Here is a 26,214-nt window from a genome sequence, read left to right on the forward strand (position 1 = left end):
TAAGTGGTCTACCTTACACTCAACTTCACGGATCAGGCAGAAATAAGCATCGTTGGAGCTCTATTTTCACACTTATTTGAAATCATCATTTTATACATCTAAATTATTTTATAAATGCAGAATTTTGTTTGGGATTAATTGGATCATTCTTCCCAATTCTTTACTCATCATTTAATAAGGTTTTGCATTAAGCCCTTTTTCATGAGACCTTGTAAGGCCTCCTACTATGGTCAGCATATATTTTTCTGGCCAGTTGCCATTGCGCCTGGACACATGAATTTCTTTAGCAAATAGAATGTGGGGAGAAGTGACGTTTTACTACTTCCTAGCTGAGTGCTTAAGAGACATCATGTACTTCCACTCTCCCCTTGAGCTCTTGACCTTCTGTAAGAGTATGCCCAGTTATGGCTGATACCGATTCAGCCTGAGACAGAGATGTGGAACAGACCTGAAACTGACCTGCAGCCCAGAGCCAACCCAGCCCAACTCAGTCAAGATCAGCAGAACCCCAGCTGCCTCAGAGATCCTTGCGTGATAAAAATAAATATTTGAGATTGTTAAGTTAGTGAGGTTTGTTTGTCATGCAACATTATTACTGCAATCTCTGATTATTATACTGTTTTATTCATCTTAGTGAAAATACTAATTTCCCCTATGCTTAGACCCATATAAATTAATCTGAACAACACAGAAAATTCCAGAAACAGCTCAAGAAGGAGAAAATATGTTTTTGGAGAATGGTATTCTTATTTCTTCTGGGCTGGTGTTCCTAAAGGCAATTAGAGAAAGCTTCAAGAAAAGAAAATAGAAAAACAAAAACATATTTTTATAGAAATAACATGAATTGAAATGTAAGGTGATTAATGCTCTTTGAAAACCATGGATTGTGAGCATTGTGACTGATTCTCAATCAGATTGATCACTATTAAGGAAACACATTTCTGAATATCTTTATTTGGGAAAAAATGCTTTTGTTTTCTATACTCGGTGAATTATTTCTACCTCTAATTGATTGAGAAAATTTTTACCTCTTTTAGTCTTAAAAGATACCATGAACTGGGAGGCAAATTGTGTCCCTGAGGGAAAACCATCATAGTTGTACATAGTTGTTTTTAACCTCGGGTATGGCTTAGAATCACCTAGGAAACATTAAAAAAAAATAACAGACGTGGGACTCTTTCACACAAATTTTGATTTAATTAGTCTGTTAGGGCTGGGGTAAAACTCCAATATATAATCTCTCCAGGTGATTCTAGTTGGTAGCCAGGGTTGAAAACCACTCTCCTTACAAGAGTAGGAGGTCAATTTTTAAAAACTAATTAAAATATCCTTACCAAAAAATTTAAGGATTTTTTTAAAGTCCAAGATTAGTGTCTTGACTAATAAAATGAGAAGTTGAGTATGCCACCTTTTCAATTAACACATTCTTAGACGTAAACTACGAACAGAGTGATTAACTCAACTTGCTCATTCTGGCAAGACTTGATCCTGGCGGCTGAAGATTAACATCGCTCATTTCTCATTCTCAATTACTGACTTAAGACATGAAATTATCTTTTTTATTTGAAATATCTTGAGACCCTCATTAGCAATGAACTCCGAGAAACCATGGGAATTTCAAGTGTTGCTTTGCATGTGCAAGATATTTTCTGGTTTTTTGGAATATGGCAAAATGATTTACCTTGATTTCAAAATATTTATCATTTATTATGCAACCCAGGCTCTGAAAGAGTCACAATAGTATTTTTGATCCACTCAATATTATAAAGCTCAATTCCATAAGAACGAGAGTTCTGACTAAATGAGCCCTACCATATATAATCTGAGCACTCTTCATCAGTTTTTCCAGACTGTGAATAGAGTGGAATACATATATTGCTAAAGTTTATTGCTAATAATTTAGGAGACTTAGAGCTGGAAGATGCAATGTGCGGGCTAAATTATAGGTAATATGCTTACTTCAAAGTCCAGATTTTTCCAGATACTTCTATTCCTACTTCATTCTCTAAATTCAGGTAACATATTTTCTTCAGGATTCTCCCTCTCCCTCTCTCTCTCAGAGCTGTCATCCTTATATAGCTTTCATAGACTTTCTGCTACTGAGGTCGTTCATTCCCCCTTCATCTTTGCCCCCATTTCAATCCATTTTCCACACTGACTCCAGGATTCACTTAGTAAGCCTAAATATCATCCAGCACTGCCATGCATAAAAATTATTATAGTTCCTTATATAGAACAGCACCAATTTAACAATCTATATGTTTTACATACATGGCCAATTATAAAATGCACCCAACCTATCACTCCAACGTCATCTCTTTCTGCTAATGGACCCTGTGATCATCACACCAGGGCCAGCTTCATGAGTGTGCACCTATGTTCAGAAGGGCTTCTGGCTTTGTTTAATGCTCAGACATTGCCATCTGGAAATTATTACTAATTGTATCTTTGAATTTATGTTTTGTCTGTAAAGTTCAATGGAACAATGGAAAGTGTGTGAGAGAGGAGGTAAACACAATATGTTCCTCTGCAGCTCCTTGTCACCCCATTTGTAAATAGCATTAGCGACATCCCAGTAGTACAGAATCCCCACGGACCCATAAATGGAAGCCCATTGAGACTCAAAGCAAGTACAACATACATGTGTTACATCTTTGACTGAACGGGTTCTCTGATAGACCCAAAACTCCATGCTTTTTGTATAAGAAAGAACTTTCTTTCAAAACAGAATGAAGGAAATAGTATTTTAAAGAATACAAATGACCAGAAACCCTATCATATCCTTTCTTATTAATGTAACTTCCCTTTGCTAGCCAGCTGTTATTAAGCATTCAGTTTCCCAGCTGCTAAAATAAATACCATGCAATAGGTTTACTTAATAACAGGTGTTTATTGGCTCACAGTTTCAGAGCTTAGAAGGTTTGCTTCCTCCCAGAATCAGTATCTTTTGGCTGGCAGGTGATCCTTGCTCCTTGGCTCTTTCTTCACATGGAAATGTACAGGGCAATATCTCTTCCTTTCTCTTCTGGTTTCCATTGACTTCCGGTTTCTTCCTGTTCTCCATGCGTCTCTTTCCAGGTACAGTTTCCTTTGATTATAAGGATTTCAACAATATTGGGTTTAAGGCCCACCCTCATTGAGTTTGGAAATTATTTTAATTTCCTAGGCTGCTTAAGCAAATACCACAAAATGGATCAGGTTAAACAATGGGAATTTATTCGTTCATGGTTTTAAGGCTGGAGAAGTGTCCAAATCAAGGCATCATCAAAGCAATGCTTTCTTCCTGAAGATTGGCTGTCTGTAATTCTTGACTCCTTTGTCACCTGGCAAGGCACATAGTGGTGATAGCATCTCTTCCAGGTTTTGTCAATTTCAACTTCTTGCTTCCATGACTTTTTCTTTCTTTCTGGATTTCATTCTCTTATAAAGGACTCCAACGATAGGATTAAGACCCATCTTTTTTGAGGTGGGCCATGCCTTAACTGAAGTAGCCTCCCCAAAGTTCCTACTGACAATGACTTCACACCGACAGAAATGGATTACATTTAAGAGCATCCACTTCTGGGGTACTACAGCGTCAGACCACCTCAGGCATACCTTAACTACTAACATCTTCAAATGCTCTGTTTAAAAATGGGTTCATATCTACAGGATCAGAGGTTGGGACTCAAACATGTCTTTTGAAGTGGGGGACAAGATTCTATCACCAACAGTGACATAGAAGGAAAGGAAGAGATAGGGCAAATATAATACCTCTTCCTTTTAGCTCTGCTTTACTCATTAGGAAACCAAAAGTTGAGAGAGTTGTAGAATATGCATATATCAAGAAGTGAACCTAAAATTGCAGTACTGTAACCCATACCAAACTCTGAAATCTGTTGAATAGCTACTTGTTACAATGTACTTCAAAATGTATTGCTTTTTTTGTATATATGTTATATTTCACAATACAAAAATATTAGAGGAAAGAAGTGAAATAGAAACAGTTGATTTACTTTTGTGCAGCAATCCAGTATTTAGCAATAACAAAATACATATGCATGTATGAGTTTTTTAAATTCAATGATTCTGCGTATAAGCAAAGTGCTCTCATATTTGCATTTAAAACTAGCACTGCATACTATAAAAATGAATGGTAAAATTCATGATGACAATTATTTTTTTTCTTTACTTAGAATGATATTAAATAGAAAATTAAAATGTCTTGACAAATTAAAAAGAAGATCATGATGAAATGAAAATAGTTTTATATTTCATACCTTTAATAGCATTTTTCTTGCTTTTTTACCATGGCATCCTGCATTTTCATTGCGCTACTGAACCCTACAATTCAGCCCTCAGACCTACATTACTTAGCTTCATTTCTCCAACACATTAGTTCCTTTCATAGCATATGCATTCTTCTACCTGCATTGCTGTTCTCTAAACCTGAGAACTCCTACTCATTCTTCAAAAACCCAATGCAAAATGCCACCTTCTCTGAGAGTCTTTTCCTACAGCCAAAGGACAAAATTGGATAATGTCTATTGTGTTCTGCCTTTTGACAATAGTTGTGAGGTCTTTGAAGGTAGGTAGGTCTGGAAACTGTTATAATATTGACCACATAATAAGTTGGTATTCTATAAAAACTATTGAATGAGACGGCTAAGGGAAGCTGGGTAGAAAAGGAGTTTATATTCCATGATTTGCCCTGGAATCCTACACTTATCTGGAGATAGCACTGTTTTTGTGACTTGGGCTCACGCGGGTTGTCTAATGAAGGTATTTGTAATTTGAAATGTTTATGCTTGCTGAGTCAAGGCTCTTTTTTCTTTTCCTTTGAGAGTGTGACTGGTACAACCAAAGGTTATTTTATTTTCAGCCATTAAGCTATGTTAATTTCATGGACCACAGAGAGAAGAAGCTTATATAAATGAATACGATTCTGCCTGTATACAGCTTATTAATAAGACTAGGTCAACAATTCATAATCCATAGCCTTCCCCAATAGGTATGATTCAGAAGGTCAAGGTTATACTTTCATTCTTGAAAAGAGACTCAGGTTAATATGCAAATAACTTCTCAGAGGTAGGCTCACATTCTAAATGGCTCCTTCTACTGTATGAAAAGTAGTGAACGGCAAATCAAACATAAAAAATCCAAATGTCTCTGTGTAATCCCACAGAATTCAGAGCAGACCCAAAGATACTACCTGCTGAACTTGATCCAAAACTCTAATCCATTCAAAACCATGACTAGACATATCTAGTCTGATGTATAATACTGAAAATAGAAATGCATTTTTCACACTGAAGTGTGCTGATGGTATTTCTTTTGCTCATGAGAAACCTTAATAGTTTCCATGCATCAATGGTACACATAGGTTATGAATCTTTCATTTTGGTATCTGGGCAGCAAATAATATGCACTGTATTCATGAAGAGTAACATGAAAGATCATTTAGCTAAAATAGGTACTTATTTATGAGCTGTACTCATCCTCCTTTAAATAATGTTGTTTTTCCTAGAGAAGATACTGTTAACTCAGTCTCCTTGAAAGGCCAGTTTGAGTTGTTTCTCCAGAAGTGGGGATGGGACAGATTCCAATTGTTCTAATTTGGTATCCCTTTGGGAAAAAACTATGAATGCATGAGATGTGTATTAAGTTAAGGTCCATTTTGAGACCATAAAATGGATTTTCTTAACCTGTGAAGTACCTGAGATTCTATGGGGTGGGGCATTTTTATTTCAGCCAAGCTAAAGTGATACTCTGGCAAATCAAGATTACCAAACCCTGACTTATGCCAAATATGAAAGTAGGAATTCTTAAAATTGAAAGAAAAGTCCATCTTCTCAGCAATATTGGAATTCTCTCTAGCCAGGATAGAGAGTATGAGACAAAGTAAGGAAACATAAATGAACAAAGTACACTTAAGGAATCCATATATAATTAACTAAAAAGTTGTATCAATTCTCTTTTCATGATATCTCTTGCATCTGTTTTAACTTCTTTCCATCTCCATTGCCAATATCATAATGCAGGTCACCACTAAATGGCATCTGGATTCCTTAAATATCCACTTAAACAATCTTGCCTCCAGACAGCCCTCTGTCAATCAGTTTTCCACAATTCAACTGTGTTAGTTTGCAAGCTGCTGGAATACGATATACCAGAACTGGAACAGCTTTTTAAAAGGAAATTTAATAAGTACAAGTTTACAATTCTAAGGAAGTGAAAGTATACAAATTAAGGCACCAACAAGAGGTCACCGTCACTCAAGAAAGACCAATGGGTCAGGAACACCTCTGTCATCTGGGTAGTCATGTGGCTGGCACATGCTGATCCCTTGCTCCTGGGCTCCATTGCTTTCAGCCACTGTCCCTGTGGGGGTTCCTCACTTTGCTTCTCTGGAGCTGGCTTTCATCTCTTGGATTCCCTTGGTTCTCTCCAGGTTCTGGTTTGCTTAATATCTGATGGGAAGACACATGGCAAGGTCTCTTGAGCTCCAAGCATCTCCAAACATCCGTGTCTGCATCTGTGTCAGCTCTGCTGTGAAGTTTTTCTTGGTTCTGAGACTTCTATCATTTCTGAAGGATCTGTCATTTCTGGCTGTCTCACAAATGTTTCCTCTTTTAAAGGATTCCAGTAAACTAATCAAGACCTACCTGAGTCATATCTCCATCTAATCAAAAGTCACACCCAGAGATTGGGTATGTCACATCTCTGGATATAATCAAATCTAAAGTTTCCACTCTGCAGTGTTGAATTATGATTAAAAGAAACAGCTGCCTCCACAAGATTGGTTCAGGATTAAAACATGACTTTACTGGTGTACATAATACTTTCAAACTAGCACAACCACTGAAGTAATGCTTTTAGTGCAGTTTTGATCAATTAACTTCACAACTTAAATCTCTGGAGTGGTTTATCATGTCTCTTTTTTTTTTCACATGGGCAGGCACCAGGAATTGAGCCCAGGTCCTCTGGCATAGCAGGCGAGCATTCTTACTTGCTGAGCCACCGTGACCCTATTGTGTCTCTTAAAGTCTAAGACCCTACATGACTTAGGAGGCCCTACTAGCCTCTCATACTGCTTACATCTCAAGCCTCAGCTCCTGCCATTTATTTTCAATCTTGCCTTTGTTCTATAAACTTTAATCATTCTGAACTGTAACACCCATATCATTCTCACCATGACAATCTGGATGATCTCCATAACAGCTACTGAGGAGATAAGTTCACTTAAAAATGATTACATAAAAGAGAATTTCATGACCTCCAAATTAAATCTTTGCCTTATACTTCTCCTTTCATAATACTCAAAACAATTAGTATTACTTGCTAAAGATCCATATTTTCTACTTTCTTTATGATTCATTAGGGTAGGTATATATTGCACACAGCACTTGGTAGTTAGTTTCTAATTGCATCGGGAACAGGCTAGGTGCTTCATAAATGTTTGGTAAATTTATTGAAAGAATTAGAGTAAGACAATCCAAAAATTTCTAATCCACAACTAAACAGAGACAAGCTTATAAATGCTAGTTACGTAGTTACTAGGAGGCCTTAAATACCAACCTAGAGAATTTGGACTTGATTTAGTAGATTACTGCAGTAATCCAGTAATGACAAACAAATTTATAACCCAAATGTATTGGTTAGAGGGTTATAACCCAAATATATTTAGAGAGCAGGCAGTAAAATGAAATGAAAGGGAAAGTTGTCACAATTTTTCTTATGTGACCCGACTGTGGTCACTTGACTTCTTTGTGGCATTTCTTCTTTTTTTTGCTGCCATTATTTATTTATTTTCAACATTTTTACTGTGAAATATAACACATTCAGAAAAGTGATAAATTTCAAGTATAGTCTAACAAGTAATTATAGAGCAAATTTCAAAGTATGATGCCAGTTACAGTTCTACAATTTCAGGTATTTCCTTCTAGCTGTTCTAATACACTAGAGACTAACAAGATACATCAATATACTGATTCAGTAGCCTCAATCATTTGCTAAAGCTTATCTTCTCTGTTACAACTCTTCCCTCTCATTTGACCCTTCTCTCAATCTTTAGGGATATTTGGACATTGACTGTTCTAACTTCTTCATGTTGAAAAGGAGTGTCGACATTATGGGGTAGGGAAATGCACTAGTTGATTTTCTTGGAGAGACTGGTGCCTCTGGGATTCAGGGCTTATCTGGCATAGGAACAAAAGGATTTTCAGAAATACTGTTGGTTGGGGATTGGTATACCATGAAAATTAGCAATATCTAGCTTAAGCTTGCATAAGGATAACCTCCAGAATAGCCTCTAGATTCTATTTGAAATCCCTTAATGATACCTTATTTTGTTACATTTCTTTTCTCCTTTTTGGTCAGGTAGGCATTATTGATCCCACAATGCCAGGGTCAGGCTCATCCTTGGGAATTATGTCCTACATTGTCAGGGAGACTTAGTCCTTGGAAGACATGGGCCACGTAGGGAGGAGGATAATGATTTTATTTGCAGAGTTGGGCTTTGTCATGGTTAGGGACAGGTGTCAACTTGGCCAAGTTGTGGTACCTGTTCATCTGATTGGGCAAGTGCTGGCCTGTCTGTTGCAATGAGGACATTTCATAGGATTAGGTCATGATCACATCAGCTACATCCACAGCTGATTCCATTTGTAATCAGCCAAAGGGGAGTGTCTTCTGCAATTAGTGATGCTAAATCCAATCATGGGAAGCCTTTTAAGGAGGACTCAGAGGAGACAGGTTGCATTCCTGCTTTGGCTGGCGAGCCTCTCCTGTGGAGTTCATCCAGGCCATCCATTGGAGTCGTCGGCTTCGCAGCCTGCCCTGTGGATTTTGGACTCTGCATTCCTGCGGTCACGTGAGACACTTTCATAAATTCTATATTTGCAAGTGTTCCCTGTTGATTCTGTTTCTCTAGAGAACCCTAACTAATACAGGCTTAGAGAGAGAAAAGCCACATTTAAACAATAAAAGAGGTTCTCTGGAAGTGACTCCAAGAAATAATTATAGGTAGGCTTAGCTTCCTTGTTATAGAGAAAGTTTGTAAGAGCAAGCCTCAAGACCAAGGACCAAGACCTATTTACTTGGGAGTCCCTAATGTTAGAGAGAGTATTAGGGACTTCCCAGTTCGGGAAGTTTAATATTAAATAGTTTTTCTCCAGTCCCTCAAGGTACTTTGCAAATAAACATTTCTTCCTTTGGCCTCATAAAATAGGTAATATTCTAAAATGCAGACAATATCATCCTTTACAGTGCATTCTGATTTACTTTGGTCCTAACCAGGTCAGCTTTGTTCTTATCTCTAATTGAAGTATGTTCTCTTTTTTGGCTTCTTTAACAGCTACTGTATGGAGCAATGCTCTTACAGAACTCCAACTCTGAGTCACAGATACCCAAAGCTCCAGGGAAATACCAAGTTATCCATATAGAGCACAGCATCTCAGAATTTACAAATAACACTTAAACCTCAGGAATAAAGGTGACTGCTGTAAGAGCTTACAAGCTAGGCCCCGGTTTTCTTACAAGTATTTTCTAAAAGAGACCATATGATATTTGTCCTTTCACTTCTGGCTTATTTTGCTCAGCATAATGTCCTCAAGTTTCATTCACCTCCACTGCATGCCTCACAACCTTTTTCCTTTCTTTAACTGCACAATATTCCATCATATGTATGCATCACCATTCATCCTTTTGCTTCTCAGTTGATGTACCCTTTGGCTACCTCCATCCATTGGGTGTTATGAATAATGTCAATATAAACATCAGTGCAAAAATGTCTATTCAAGTCCCTGCTTTCAGATCTCCCAAGTATATTTCTAGTAATGGGGATACCTAATAATATGGTGACCCTGTTTTTGGCCTCCTGTGGATCTGTTACATTACCCTCTAGAGGGGCTGCACCATTCTGCTATCCTACCAATATTGAATAGGTACACCTCTGTCTCCACATTTGTTCTAGCACTTGAATCTTTTTGTTTATTTATTTTGAATCTACAGATTTTGTTGAGATATATTCACATAGCATAAATTATATCCAATATAAACAATGTCTCAAAGTATCCTCACCTAGCTGTGCACTCATCATCACTTTCAATTTTAGACATTTTTTTGTTGCTTCAAAGAGAAAAGTAACATAGAGAAACCCATACAAAGAGAAAACCCAAAACACTCCATAATTCTTATCCTCCCCCACCATTATTAACTTATATGTGTGGTACTAGTGATGTATTCCTGTGAAATATAGTTCATAGCATGCAATAGGAAGTTTTTCCATATACCACTCTATTATTCACTTTTTGTATGTATCATACCTTTGAAATAGTTCATGCAAGAACTTATTCATATTTGTAGTGTGAGATATGACTTTAAACAACCCCTTTCAATCTTATTCTCCTTCAAAATGGCTCTATTACTTATAATACCACTACGGTACTACCAACATTTCTATCCATTCCCATACATTTAAGATCAATCTTGTCAACAAGTCCATACACATTAGCTAGCCTCTCCCCTCCTCTAGGTTCTATCTATGTCCCCTTATTCTACCATTTAAGATACCAAGTTTACATTTTCTAGGGGGTTCATAATAGTGAACTCATATAGTATCTATCCATTTGTATCCGGCTTATTTCACTTAGCACTATGTTCTCAAGGTGCATGCACATTGTCATATGCTTCAGGATCTCTTTTATTCTTACTTCTATACAATAGTGCATCATATTTATTTACCATGTTTTATTTATTCACTCATCTGTTGATAGACACTTGGATTGTTTCTGTGTTTTGGTAATTGTGAATAATCCTGCTATGAACATTGGTGTACATGTCTGCTCATGTCACTGCTTTCAGATCTCTGAATGTATACCAAGAAGTGGAATTGCCAGGTATATATTAAAAAACTAGATATTTATTTTTCTTATGAAACTCCAAACTGTCTTCCACAGAGGCTATAACAAATATATCCCCACCAGCAGTGAATAAGTGTTCCAATTTCTCCATATCCTCTCCAACATTTGTAGTTTCCATTTGTTTAATGGCAGCCATTCTTATAGGTGTCAGATGATACCTCATTGTGGTTTTGATTTGCATTTTCCTAATAGATAATAAAGCTGAACATCTTTTCATGTGCTTATTAGCCATTTGTATTTCCTCTTCGGAAAAGTGTTTGTCCATGTCTTTTACCCACTTTGGAATTGGGTTGTTTGTTCTTTAATTGTTGACTTGTAAGATTTCTTTATATACTGGATATAAAACCCTTATCAGATATATGGCTTTCAAACACTTTCTCCCACTGAGTTGGCTGCCTCTTCACCTTTGTGACAATGTCCTTTGAGGCACAGAGGCATTTGATTTTGAGGAATTCCCACTTATCTATTTTTTCTTTCATTGCTTGTGCTTTGGGCTCATGGTCTATGAAGAAACCTCCTACTATTACATTTTGAAGATGTTTCCCTATATTTTCAGGATTTTTATAATACTGGCTCTTATTTTTGGGTCTTTGATCCACTTAGAGTAATTTTTGTATAGGAAGTGACTTAGGGTTCCTCTTTCATTCCTTTGGCTATGGATATCCAGCCCTCCCAGCCATTTATTGAAGAGATGATTCTGTTCCAGTTCTGTGGATTTGGTGGCCTTGTTGAAAATCATTTAATCATAGATCTCGGGGTCTATTTCTGAACTCCTGTGCTGGTGTGAAAGGATTATGTCCCCTAGAAAAGCCATGTTTCAATCAAAATCCCATTTCATAAAGGCAGAATAATCCCTATTCAATGCTGTATATTTGAAAATGTAATCAGATCATCTCCCTGGAGATGTGATTTAATCAAGAGTGGTCGTTAAGCTGGATTAGGTGACAGCATGTCTCCACCCATATGGGTGGGTCTTGATTAGTTTCTGAAGTTCTATAAAAGAGGAAACGTTTTGGAGAATGAGAGATTCGGAAAGAGCAGAGAATGCTGTAGCACCACGAAGTAGAGTCCACCAGCCAGTGGCCTTTGGAGATGAAAAAGAAAGATGCCTCCTGGGGAGCTTCATGAAACAGGAAGCCAGGAGAAGAAACTAGCCATGTTTGCCATGTGCCCTTCCAGATGAGAGAGGAACCCTGACCATGTTCACCATGTGCCTTTCCAGATGAGAGAGAAACTCTGCCCGTATTCACCATGTGCCTTCTCAGCTGAGAGAAATCCTGAACTTCATCAGCCTTTTGAACCAAGGTATCTTTCCCTGGATGCCTTTGATTGGACATTTCTAGAGACATGCTGTAATTGGGACATTTTGTCAGCCTTAGAACTGTAAACTAGCAACTTACTAAATTCCCCTTTTTAAAAGCCATTCCATTTCTGGTATATTGCATTCTGACAGCTAGCAAACTAGAACAACTCCCAATTCAATCCCACTGATCAATATGTCAATTTTTATGCCAATGCCATGCTGTTATGACCACTGCAGCTTTACAATAAGCTTTAAAATCAGGAAATGTAAGTCCTCCAACTGCATTCTTCTTTTTTTTAATGTTTTTTTGGCAACTCTAGGCCTCTTTCCTTTCCAAATAAATTTGGTGATTTGCTTTTCCAAATCTGCAAAGTAGGATGTTAGAATTTTGATTTGCATTGCATTAAGTCTGTAGATCAACTTGGGTATAGTTGATATCTTCACAACATTTAGCGTTCCTACCCATGAACATGGAGTATTCTTAGGATTTTCCAAATATAGGATTATGTCATCTGCAAATAATGAAATATTACTATTTCCTTTCCCATTTGGATGTCTTTTCTTTCTCTTTCTTGCCTGATTGCTCTAGGTAGAACTTCTAGAATAAGAGTTGAATAATAGTGGTGAGAGAGGGCATCCTTGTTTCATTTCCAATCTTGGAAGACTTTCAATTTTTCACTATTGGAGATATGCTGGCTGTGGGTTTTTCATATATGCCTTTTATCATATTGAGGAAGTTTCCTTTGATTCCTACCTTTTGAAGTGTTTTTTTTTTTAATTCAGAAAAGAGTGCTGAAATTTATCAAATGCTTTTTCAGCATCAATTGAGGTGATCATGTGATTTTTCACTCTTGATTTGTTGATGTGTTGTGTTACATTGATTGATTTTCTTATGTGGAGCCATCTTTGCATGCCTGGAAGGAAATCCACTTTCTTATGGAGTATAATTCATTTCATGTGCCTTTGGATTCAATTTGTAATATTTTGTTGAAAATTTTTGCACCTCTAAAACAAATTTTGCATTCTCAAAAAAAAAAACTACAGATTGGTCTGTAGTTTTCCTTTCTTGTAATTTCTGGCTTTGGTATTATAGTGATGTTAGCCTTGTAAAATGAGTTAGGCAGTTCTTCTTTTCCTTCAAATGTTTGGAAAAGTTTGAGCAGAAATCATGTTAGTTCTTTTTGGAATGTTTGTAAAACTCCCCTGTGAAGCTATCTGGCCCTGAGTTGTTCTTTAGGAAGGTTTTTGATGACTGATTGAATCTCTTTACTTATGATTGTTTTGTTGAGGTCTTTTATTTCTTCTCAAGTCAGTGAGGGATGGTCATGTGTTTCTAGGAAATTGCACATTTCCTCTAAGTTGTCTAGTTTGTTGGCAGACTGTGGTTCACCATATCGTCCTATGATTTTTTAAATTTCTTTAGAAACCATAGTAATGATCCCCCTCTTGTTTCTGATTTTATTTGCACCTTCTCTCTTTTTGCCTTTGTGAATCTAGCTAAGGGTTTGTCAATCTTGTTAATCTTCTCAAAGAACCAACTTTTGAGTTTATTGATTCTATTAATTTTTTGGTCTCCAGTTCATTTATTTCTGCTTTGATCTTTGTTATTTATTTTCTTCTTGCTTTGAGGTTAGTTTGCTGTTCTTTTTCTAACCTCCTCAGTTGTTCAGTTAAGTCTTTGGTTTTAGCTCTTTCTTTCTTTTTAATGCATGCATTTAGAGCTATAAATTTCTCTCTCACCACCACCTTTGCTGTATCCCATAGGTTTTGACATGTTGTATTCTCATTTGCATTCATCTCCAGATATTTACCAATTTCTCTAACAATATATTTGGCCCACTGGTTGTTTAAGAGTGTGTCATTTAATGTATATGTAATGTATACTTAATATATATATATATATATATATATATATATATATCTGTGAAAGTTCTCTCTCTTTGTTGGTTATTGATTTCCAGTTTCATTTCATTAGCTTTGACTAATTTTAATCTTTTTAAATTTTTTGAGACCTGTTTTGTGCCTATCATAAAATCTATCCTAGAGAATGTTCTAAGAGCAGTAGAGAAGAATGTATTTCCTGGTGTTTGGGGATGCAACCATCTATATATGTCTGCTAGGTCTTATTCATTTATCACATTGTTTAGGTTCTCTTTTTCCTTATGATCCTCTGCCTGGTTGTTCTATCTATAGAAGAGAGTGTTGTAGAAATGCCTATTGCTCCTTTCAGTCTTGTCAATGTTTGCCTCATATAATCTGGAGCTTCATGATTGGATACATAATTGAGGGGGGCGGTGTATGGTCTGGGAAGGTACATAAATATTTATGATTGTTATTTCTTTTTGGTGAATTATTGCTTTTAGAACATATAGTGTCCTTCCTTGTTGCTTATGACATCTTTGCATTTAAAGTCTATTTTGTCTGATATTAGTATAGCTACTCCTGGTTTCCTTTGATTGCAGCTTGCGTGGAATAATTTGTTCCATTCTTTCACTTTCAATCTATTTGTATCCTTAAGTCTAAGATGAGCCTCTTGTAAACAGCACATAGATGGATTATACCTTTTGATCTATTCTGTCAATCTGTATCTTTTAATTATAGCATTTAATACATTCACATTCAAAGTTATTACTGTAAGGGCCAGGAAGAGTATTGTGAACGCAGTATTTGAACCAACAATCCTATTCTTTGGTTTTTATTTATCAGGTCTTTTTTTTTCCCTCTCTCTCTTTATATCCTTTAAGTTACCTGTACTAATGTTCTTTAATTCTGTGCCCCTCTCCAGACCTTTCTCTCCTGTTTATTTTTTCAGCCAGCAGAACTCCCTTTAGTATTTCTTGTAGGATAGTTCCCTTGTTAACAAATTCTCTCGGCATTTTTTTGCCTGCGAAGATTTTAAGTTCTCCCTCACTTTGAAGGACAACTTTGTGGATAAAGTTTTCTTGGCTGACAATTTTTCTCTTTCAGAATCTTAAATATGTCATAACACTGCCTTTTTGCCTTTATGGTGGCCACTGAGTAGTCAATAGTTAGTCTTATGTGGCTGCCTTTGTACATGGTGAATTGGTTTTCACTTACTGCTTTCAGAACTTTCTCTTCTTCAGTATTTGACAATATAATTAGTATGTGTCTTGGAGTGGCTCTGTTTGGATTTATTCTATTTGGAGTTCATTGGGCTTCTTTGATTTGCATATTTATGTCTTTTATAAGGATGGGAAGTTTTTCTCTTCAAATACTCTTCCTAGCCCTTTAGTCTTCTCTTATCCCTCTGGGACACTAATAATTCATACTGTCCATCACTTCCTTGAGATCCAATTCCATCTGTTTCACCATTTGTTCTTTTGTGCATTTGCATTCAATTGCCCTGTCCTCTAGTTCACTTATTCTTTCTTCTACTTCTTGAAATCTGCTGTTGTATGTCTCTAGCATATATTGGCATGGGCAGGCTCTGGGAATCAAACCCAGGTCTCTAGCATGGCAGGTGAGAATTCTGCCACTGATCCACCATTGCACCACCCTCTAGTATACTTTCAATTTGATCTAGAGTATTTTTCATTTCCAAAAGATCTGCTATTTTTCTCTTTACTCTTTCAAATTCTTCTTAGGCTCTTCTATTGTCTCTTTAATATATTTGATGATTTTAGCCAACTCATTGAAATTATTTTGGAGATTGATTAGTTATTTTGAATTTTCTGTCTCCTCCAGCTTTTTAATTTGGTCATTTGGCTTGGCCATCTCTTCTTGCATCTTCATGTGTCTTTTGATTTTCTGCTAATTTCTAGGCATTTGATTATCTTGATAAAATTATTTTGAAAGTTGATTTCCCTCGCTCACCTCAGATTTTATATTTGCTTAGGATTGTGTTGACAGTCAGAAAAGCAGTTTACCATAGTTCACCTTCTCTGTCTTTACAACAGATGACACTCTTGCATCACCTATTCCCAACAACCCTGTCTCTTCCCAACTGCAGCAGTATGCTGGGCTGGGCCTTAAGCAGATTGCAATGCAGCCAAGGCCACCACTTTTTGGTAGCTGCTAACTTTGAGGGTAGGGAGTCAGTACCGTTCACCTTATGTGAGACCTTCTTTATGGGCACAATGTCTGGTACTTCCCAGCTTCCCACATTGAAAGGCCTCAGATTGCAAGACTGAGAGTTTCTACTTCACCAGCCAACAGCCAGCCTAGGAGTGATCTGCTTTTCACCGTCCAGCAAAACTTGGGTTCATATTGGGGCATTACTTTGACAGTTGGGTTGTCTGTGTATCTCAGACAACTTGGCTCAATGGGGTTTGTGTCTGAATTTACTGGTGGAAGAAGATTCCTCTAGTTGCTCAAGTCTGCTGCCCTCCCCCAGGCAAGGATCAGACCTTACACTGATTTTTCCCTCATGGGTGGATGAGGCCCCAGGCCCCAGGGCTGGAAACAGAGGTTCTGTCCACCTTTTCTCAAACTCTTTTTTCCTCACTGATCTGTGCCTTGAAATGTCTTCCCCTGTTCCCCCAAGACCCCAAACAATTTCCTTGAGTAGTCTCAGCCTGGTTGCTTGCTGTATTTAGGGAATTTTGTGGTCCCTTCCCCAGTCCTCCATTTTACAAAATTTCTCCATGCTTCCTTTTTGTATTCCACCCTTCCCCTTGGCTTAAGTCTTGCCATAGGTCTCTGTGGACTTTGGTCTCTGTGTTTGGATATAGGTGGGGCTCTGTCTCACAGTTGTGAGAGATTTTATAGTCTATGTCCTGGTAGGTGGCGGGAAGGATCCCAGCTGACATCTCTATACACTTCCAAGATATGTGAGACTGTGTGATGGGAGGGGGTAGGACCAATCAGTCTGGGATGGAAGTTTCCTACCTGATATTTTTCTTTATTTTCAATTCAGCTTTTGTAGAAGCCTTTTCCAGTCTATACCTTTCTCCAAAGTTCTATACATGTGAGAATAGTACTTTTTTACACTGTATCTCTAAGGAGAGGTTTTCAGTAGGTGTTTACATCACAAGGTTGATGACCACCACTTCTACTAAATTGCTAATAATAATAATATGAAGATCCTGTCACTGACCACCAGAGCTCAGTTAGCACTGCTTAAGTAGTGACTGAAACTAAAGGTTTTGATGAGATCAGACAAGAAACCTACATGGTAAACACCTGAGAAGCATACATTTCATCTTCCTCTTTAATAACTTCCCTTATTTTTCTTCTATCTATTAATATTGTTGTTATTTTATGGTCATATTCTTCCTTATGCTCTATATTTCTAGTCAGTCATCAGGTCAGCCAGTAATACACATAGCTGTAACTCCTTCTCATAAGCCAATAATTCTCAAATATTTCCCTTCAAGCTTCTGACTGTCACTAAATATTCAGCTGCCTATTTTAAAATCTCCATTCAGATGTTCCAGAGTCACCCCAAACCCAGTGTATCTTAAACTGTACTTATTACCATTATTAGAAGTGGGGAAAGCTAGAGATGGTGAAATATTAATCTGTTTTTGGTTAATTGTTTATATAAAATTCATAAGAATTGCTTATCATTATAATATTTAGCATCAAGTATTCTTTTATTATATACTACAAGAAGACAAAAGGACAGGATAACACACTTCAGACCAAATTCCATATATGATCAGTGACTACACCTGAGAGGCAAGCTTGTGGTTGAGTTTATCTCTGGGTAGTTGGATAGCTGCAGGAAAAGTACTACTATGAAATTACCTGAAATCACCATGGCTCCATAGAAATTGTAAGACATTTGTATATAGGCAGATATTTGGGATGGGAATACATTTTACCATCATAGGAAAAACTGGATTAAAGTAGATACAATAGAGGTATCCTTCTGAGCTCTTTTTTGTTCAATCTCTCACAGAATCCTCTCCTGTTCAATCTTTCCAATTATAGTCTTCTGAGAACCATTTTGTCCATTCTCTCCAATGTACACTTCTGAATTTTCTCTTATTCCTGAGAAAACTGTCCATGAAAAGGGCTGCTATCACCATGGTGATGACATGAAATCTCCATTAAACTTTCAACTCAAGCTCAAATTCATCATCTTTTCTTACATTAGTCTCAAGACTTATGGCCATGCTAGGGAGCTCTGGCACTACCCATCCTCCTCCACAGACTCTATCTTCATATCTTAACGATTGACCCTTTTCCAATAAATCAAAAAACCAGTAAACATCGTTGATAACCCTCTCTTCATTCCTGGCCTATCTAACCATTCACAAAATCATATTAATTCTACTTCCTTAAGTTTTCTACTTTCATTATCCTTGTCCAGGATATTATATCCCTAATCTAAATGACTCCCTTGCATCAAGTCTCTTTCTACCTCCAACCCCATCCATTCTTCTCATCTTATCCTCAACTATTTTGGCATAAAAGTGATCTTTCTAAAATTCAAAATTTACCAGATTACTGGCTTGCTAAAACATTTCATTCACTCCTCATAGTCTTCTGTACAACAATCTAATTCTTGACTGGCACCTGAGGTCCTTGCATGCTAACTCCAGCACAGTCACCTCTAGCTTCATGGCCCATCACTATCTTGTCCATCCATACTCTGTCATACCAGGGACTGTGTTTTATTTGTTCTTAAATTCCTGAGTCTAAATTTTGTAAGTGTGGTATGGTTTATTTTTATTTATAAAAGTTAATCATAGGTTCCTGTTGCCTGCCCATGCCAAAAAAAAATCAATCGTAGGACCAAAGATAAAGGGTCCTCAAAATAAAAAGTAAAAGTATGTTAAATGAGCTTGACTTCAACCAAATTTCTGACTATATCAATAGAAAAGCTCCAAGATAATAAAATGGTACTTGTGGTTTGTTTTGCTTTATTTTATTTCTGAGTGAAAAGTCAAGGAACTCTTTGAATTTGAACAGGTAAGGATGAACTGTGAAATCTTGGCACATTTCATCATAAGTTCTAGTTCAAGTTCTGACTTTGAACCAAATAAAAAGGGAAAGTAAAAAGAATAAACATGGTATTTACCCTAAAATACAAATTAAAAAAAATAATATTCCATCTGAGCTGAATTTGGAAGGAAAATAATGTAATTAAAAAGTCTAAAGCATTCCTTAAAATAAATCCACTTTAATGTAATTTTAAAAGCCTACATTAGCCTACATTATTCTTAAATAATATGCAAATGAAGGCTTCAATTTTCTTTATTTATTAATAAATTCAAAATATTCAGAGAGGCTGTTCTTCCTATTGAAAGGCGCCGGATGGTCAGATGCTGATCCAAAGTCAATTAAAAAAAGCCAGATTTTCAAAAAAGCATATGGAATTTTCTGAGAGCACCATTGCCATTCAAGCATTTAATATTTTGAAATATCTTCATTTCTTTCAGTGGATCAATAAAATTGTGGTACATCTGGGTCTATGGAGTTCTCTTTGTCAATTTTGTTAACCCTTTTTTAAAAATTCTAATTTCTGTATATACAACATGTACCTTTTTCATGCTATATAACTTCCACAGAGCTCATACAGTGTAATTAACACCCTTAACAAATCTGGTTTCAGCATGGAATGGATTAGACGCTCAATACATGCTTACCAAAGGAATGAGATACTTCATTTTTTCCATTAGAGAAGTTGTGAGTTTACAAGCTCTTCCGTGAAATACAAGGTTTTTATATACCTCCTTACTATTAACATCTGGCGTTGGTGTGGTACATTTGTCATAATTGATAAAAGTGCATTTTTATAATTGTACTGCTAACTATAGACTATGGTGTAATTTATGGTTTACTGTGTTGTTTTAAATTTTTTATTCTAGTAACATATACACAATCTAAAATTTATCCTTTTAACCACATGCAAAATACATAATTCAATGCCGATAATCATGTTCACAATGTTCTGTTACTATCAACACCATTCATTATAAAACATTTTTCCTCATTCCAGATAGAAGCTGTATATTTCTAGTCTAAGCCTAGACTCCCTATTCCCTCCTCTACTCCATCACTAGGTAACCTATATACTGATTTAAGCCTCTATGAGATGTTTTTTCTAAATATTTCATATCCGTGAGTGCATATAATGTTTATCATTTTGCATCTTGCTTTTTTCATTCCACATGAAGTATCAATGTTCATCCATGCTGTTGCACATATAAGAAATTATTCCTTTTTATGGCTGAACAATATTCCATTGTGTGTATATATAGCATTTTGTTTGTCCATTCATCAGTTGATGGACACTTGGTTACTTCTATCTTTTGGTACTAGTGGATAAAGTCATTTTGAATGTTGGTACACAGTGTCTGTTCAAGTCCCTGCTTTCAATTCTTTGAGCTATATCCTTAGAAGTGGCATTGTGAGGTCATCTTGTAACTTGGTATTTAATTTTGTGAGGAACCACTAAACTGTCTCCCACAGTGACTGCACCATTTGACATTCCCACCAGCAATGAATGAATGTTCCTAATTCTTCACATCTTCTCCAACACTTGTTATTTTCCAAATTTGAATAGTAACCATTCTAGTGGATATGAAATGATATCTCATTAGGGCTTTGATTTGCATTTCCCTAATGAGTAATAAAGCTGAATGTATTTCATGTGCTTTTGGATATTCATTTATCTTCTTAGAGAAATGTCTATTCAAGTCTATTGCTGATTTTATAGCTGGGTTGCTTCTCTTTTTATTGTTTAGTTGAGGAATTTCTTTATATATTCTGGATATTGAACCCTTATTGAATATGTGGTTTCCCAATAAATTTTCTTCCATTATGTAGGTTGTCATTTTACTTTCATGATAAAATCCTTTGATGCACAAAAGTTTCACATTTTGGTGTAGTGTCATTTCTCTATTTTTTCTTTTGTTGATTGTGTTTTGGATGGAAAGTTTAAGGAATTATTGCCTAACACAAAGTACTGAAGAAGCTTCCCTCCATTTTCTTCTAGGAGTTTTATATTTCTAGCTCTTATGTATAGTAATCCTTGATCCATTTTGACTCAACTTTAGTTTATGGAGAAAGGTAGGAGTCCATGTTCATTCTTTGTATACAGAGATTTAGTTTTCCCACCAACATTTGTTGAAGATACTATTCTTTCCCTATTGACTAGACTTGGCATAGTGTCAGAAATAAGTTGGCCATAAATGTGAGGGTTGATTTCTAAACTTTGAATTGGATCTGTTTGCTCTATATGTCTCTCCTTGTGCCAGTACCATGCTGTTTTGATTATATGACTTTGTAATAAGTTTCAACATCAGGAGATGTGAATGCTCCAAACTTTGTTCTTCTTTTTCAAGATGGTTTTGGCTATCTGGGGACTCTTACCCTTCCATATAAATTTGATGATTGGCTTTTCCAATTCTGCAAAGAAGGTTATTGGTATGTTTATTGGGATTGCACTGAATCTTTAAATCAATCTGGATAGAACTGACTTCTAAATGACATTTAGTCTTTCAATCCATGAACATAGAATGTCTCTCTATTTATTTAAGCCCTTTTGATCTCTTTCAGCAATATTTTGTAGTTTTCTGTATACATTTCCTTTACATCTTTCATTAGATTTATTCTTAAGTATTCTATTATTTTAGTTGCTAATATAGATGGAATTTTTCTTGAGTTCTTCTTCAGATTTTTCTTTACTAGTATATAGAAACACTACTAATTTTTGCATGTTGATCTTCTACTCCACTGTTTTGCTGGATTCATTTATTAGTTCCAGTAACATTGTTGCAGATCTTTTTCAGTATTTTTTGTATATAGGATCATTTTCAAATAGGGAAATTTTACTTTTTTCTTTCCAATTTGAATGACATTTATTTCTTTCTCTTGTCTAATTGCTTTAGCTGGAACATCCACTGCAATGCTGAATTACAGTGGTGACAGTGGGCAACCTTATCTTGTGATCTCAGTGGGAAAGCCTTCAGTCTTTCACCGTGGGGTATGATGATAGCTGTGAGTTTTTCCATGTATGCCCTTTATCAAGTTAAGGAAGTTTTCTTCTATCTTAGTTATCTAAGTGTTCTTATCAAGAAGGGGTACTGGATTTTGTCAAATGCCTTTTTGCATCAATCAATATGATCATGTGTTTTTTCCCTTTGCTCTGTTAATTAGGTGCATTACATAATTGATTTCCTTATGATGAATTACCCCTGCATAACTAGGATGAATCTTATTTCATCAGGAGTATTATCCTTTTGATATACTGTTGGGTTTGGTTTGCTAGTATTTGGTTGAAAATTTTTGCTCTATATTCTTAAGGGCTATTAGTCTGTAGTTTTTTGTTTGTTTTCTTGTGGTATCTTGGTATGAGGTGATGTTAGCCTAAGAATGAGTTAGGGAGGTTCCCTCCTCTTCTATTTTTTGGAAGACTTTCAGCAGGATAGGTATTAAATCTTTTGGAATGTTTGGTAAAATTCCCCTATGAAGCCATATGGTCCTGGGTTTTCTTTACTGGGAGGTTTTTGATTAGTGATTCAATCTTTTAATAATAAAGATTGAATTAACAAATTATTATTAACAAATAATAATCTTTTATTTGTTGAGACCTTCTGTTTCTTCTTAAGTTGCTGAGTTATGCATTACTAAGAATTTATAAATTTCATCTAGGTTATCCAATTTGTTAGCAAATAGTTTTTCATAGTATCCTCCTCTAGTTCTTTTTATTTCAGTAGGGTCAGTAGTACTGTGTCCTTTTTTTTTAATTTGTCAGTCTAACTAAAGGATTGTCAATTTTATTTGTCTTTCCAAAGAACCAACTATTGGTTTTGTTTATTCTTCCTGTTATTTTATATTTTCTCATTTAATTCTGCTTTATTCTTTGTTACTTACTTTCTTCTCCTTTCTTTGGGTTTAGTTCTTCTTCCTCTAGATTTTGAAGTAAGATGTCTGATTTGAGATCTTTCTTCTTTTTTTAATGCAAGCAATTAGGGCTAAAAAATTTCCCTCTTGGCACTGCCTTGCTGCTCCCCATAAGATTTGTATGTTTTGTTTATATTTTCATTTGCTTTAAGATATTTCCTAATTCCCTTGTGATTTCTTCTTTAGCCATGGGTTATTTAGGAGTACATTGTTTAATTTCCACATATTTGTGAATTTTTCATTTCTTCCTCTGTAATTGATTTCTAGTTTCAGCTCATTGTGATTGGAGAAGAGGGCCTGTATGATTTATATTTTAAAAATGTATTGAGCCTTGTTTTGTGACCTAACATATGTTCTATCCTAGTGAATGATCCATATGCACTAGAGAAGAATGTATACCTTGGGTGAAGGTTTCTATATATGTCTGCTAGATTTAGCCACTTTTGTATATCATTCAAGTCTTCTATTTCCTTATTGGTCTTATTTATAGATGTTCTTTCCATTATTGAAAGTATTGTATTGAAATTTCTTATTATTAATGTAGAACCATCTATTTCTCCCTTCAAATCTGTCAATATCTGCTTCATATATTCTTGGGCTCTGTATTTAGGTGCATATATATTTTTAATTGTTATGTCTTCTTGTTGAATTTACCCTTTTATCAGTATATAGTGATCCTCTTTGTCCCTTGTAACAGTTTCTTTTTACTTAAAGTCCATTTTATCTGATATTAGTAGAGCTAACCCACCCCTCTTTTGTTTACTACTTGCATGGTATTTATTTTTTCCATCCTTTCAGTTCCTACCTACTTATATCTTTGAATTTAAGATTATTCTCCTATAAACAACATATAGTCATATAATTCTTTTTCATTCAGTCTGTCAAATTGATTACTATGTGTATGGGCATGGTCCTCTCTGAATTTATCTTTTTAAGGGTTCATTGGGCTTATTGAATGTTAATATTTATGTCTATTATTAAATTTGGGATTTTTCTGAAATTACTTATTCAATATTCTTCCTGCTTCTTTTTCTTTCTTCTCCTTCTAGGTCTCCCTTAACGTGTATAGTGGTATATTTGATGGTGTACCACAATCTATTAAGCTCTGTTCATACATTTTTATTTTTTTATCTTCCTTCTGAATAATTTCAGTTGTCTTCTCTTCACATTCATTGATTGTTTCTTTTGCCTCCTCCAATCTGTAGTTGAAACCCTCTAGGGAATTTTTCATTTCAGTTAGTATGTACTTATACTCCATTATTTCTCTGGAGAGGTTACCATATTGGTCATTCATTGTTCTCCTCATTTCCTTTGGTTCTCTGTGTTTTCCTTTACCTTCTTGAGCATATTAAGGATCATTATTTTTAAAGTCTCTATCCAGTAAGCTTTGTAGATGTTTTGGAATTTTTGTCATGTTATTTTGGATAGGCCAACCTTCATTTCCTATTTCTTTGTCTGTCTTGTAATGTTTTGTTGCACAATGTATATCTTAATATTTTAAAGTTTTAACTATGGGATGTCTCTTATGTTTGAATACAGCTAGTGATATGACAGAGGTTTTTTGAATGTCAGGAGGTAATCAACCAAATAAATGAAGGCAAAAAGTACTTTTCACTCTACCTGACTTTGCTTTAACAGGTGGTCTCCTTCAGAGTTTAGCCACTCCATCAAGCAAATCAGTACAAGGCAAATGAGAAGTGCAGGGTCCTCTCTATCTTCTCTGCATGGAGCAGAGCCAGGGAGTCTGCTTCTTCTGTAGAGGCTCTAGGAATTCCCCTTTCAAACTCCACAGAACTTTGAGAGAACTTCCCCTTCTATTCACTTTGGAATAGACCTCCTCCTGCTTTGGGTGCCCTTTTGAGTGACTTAATGCAGGTAATTCTTTGCCCCATGCCATTTCATCTTGATTGTTTCTCCTTTGTCCTATCTGTCTTCAAGGGACTTTTTTGACCCCATGAAAAATTCTAAGAGGGCACTGACATACATGAACCTCAGTATGCATACAGGGGCCACTCTGCTCCCCTGGATTAGGGTCAGGGATCCATAATGGTAGTGCAAGCTGGCTTCTGCCTGTGTTGTGGAGGGGATAAAGAAGAGACTGGAAAGGGCACCAGGAATTCCTTCTATGGGTTTTGAAGCTGCACTTTCTTAATTCAGCAACTTGCCTAGTTAATACAGCCTTTCGTTTTCTGTAGTTTTGAGGAAGATTACCTTTTTTTAAGATTCTTCTGCTATCTTTGCCCCAGAGAGGCAGAAGGGAATGGAACAATGACTACCCTCAAAGCAGGCCTCCAGAGATGTGAAGGAGCCGATCAAATGTAGAGGTCTGTAACCAGACCATACTTACTTGGAGTTTGGATGTCTAGTTCCTTATATCCCACCTGGGCACAAGCCTGCTGTGCCAGAAGCCTAAGCTCTCATCCCCACAGCTGCCTGCCATGAGGCTGGTGAAAGGGGGATGGTAGCCACTGCAATGAGGGTGAAACTCACCAGTATTTTATCACAATTTACCAACCTTTTCCTCCCACTCTTCCCTGAATGCTTCACACTGTTCCCCTAGATTCTGTAGATTTAAAGTAGATGATTCAGATAGTTTCTGCTGGTTCAATAGTTGTTTTGATGGAGGAACTGATTCTTGTGGAACTGATACTCCACCATCTTCACACAATTGTTCATCCTTTTTATGCTCTTGCATGTGTTCTCTCCTCTGCCTGAAATAACCCTTTCCTGACATCTCTACCAGGAAGAACTATACTAAAAGAAAAGTTCTCCAGTGGCATCGATACTCCCAAAGTTTCTCCAAATATTTCTTCCCTCCCACCAGTCTAACTAAATCCACACTGCTGCCTGCCATGAGGCTGTTGGTGCATTTTTAAAAATTATTTTTCATTAGCAGCTTTAATTAGCAATAACTTTACATAACATAAAATCATCTGCTTTAAGTGTACAATTCAATGACTTTTAGTATATTTACACAGTCCTGTAACCATCATCACAATCACATAGAACACTTGCATCACTCAAAAAAGAAACTTTGTATCTACTAACAGTCACTCCTTATTTCCACTCCCAATCTTAGGCAAACACTAATATACTTTCTGTCTGTGAAAAATTTGTCTTTTCCAGACGTTTCATATTAGTGGAATCATACAACATGTGTTCTTTTATATCAGGCTTCTTTCAGTGAGCATG

The 26,214-nt window shown here is 36.2% G+C and overlaps 1 pseudogene; it reads right to left on the reverse strand.

The window, feature by feature from the left end:
- Positions 1-25,756, reverse strand: part of LOC143649133 (cullin-2 pseudogene) — a 42,900-nt pseudogene extending 17,144 nt beyond the window's left edge.
- Between the last annotated feature and the right edge of the window lie 458 nt (positions 25,757-26,214).

This window comes from Tamandua tetradactyla, chromosome 11 (genome assembly GCF_023851605.1).
Source record: "Tamandua tetradactyla isolate mTamTet1 chromosome 11, mTamTet1.pri, whole genome shotgun sequence".
NCBI classification, from domain to species: Eukaryota; Metazoa; Chordata; class Mammalia; order Pilosa; family Myrmecophagidae; genus Tamandua; species Tamandua tetradactyla.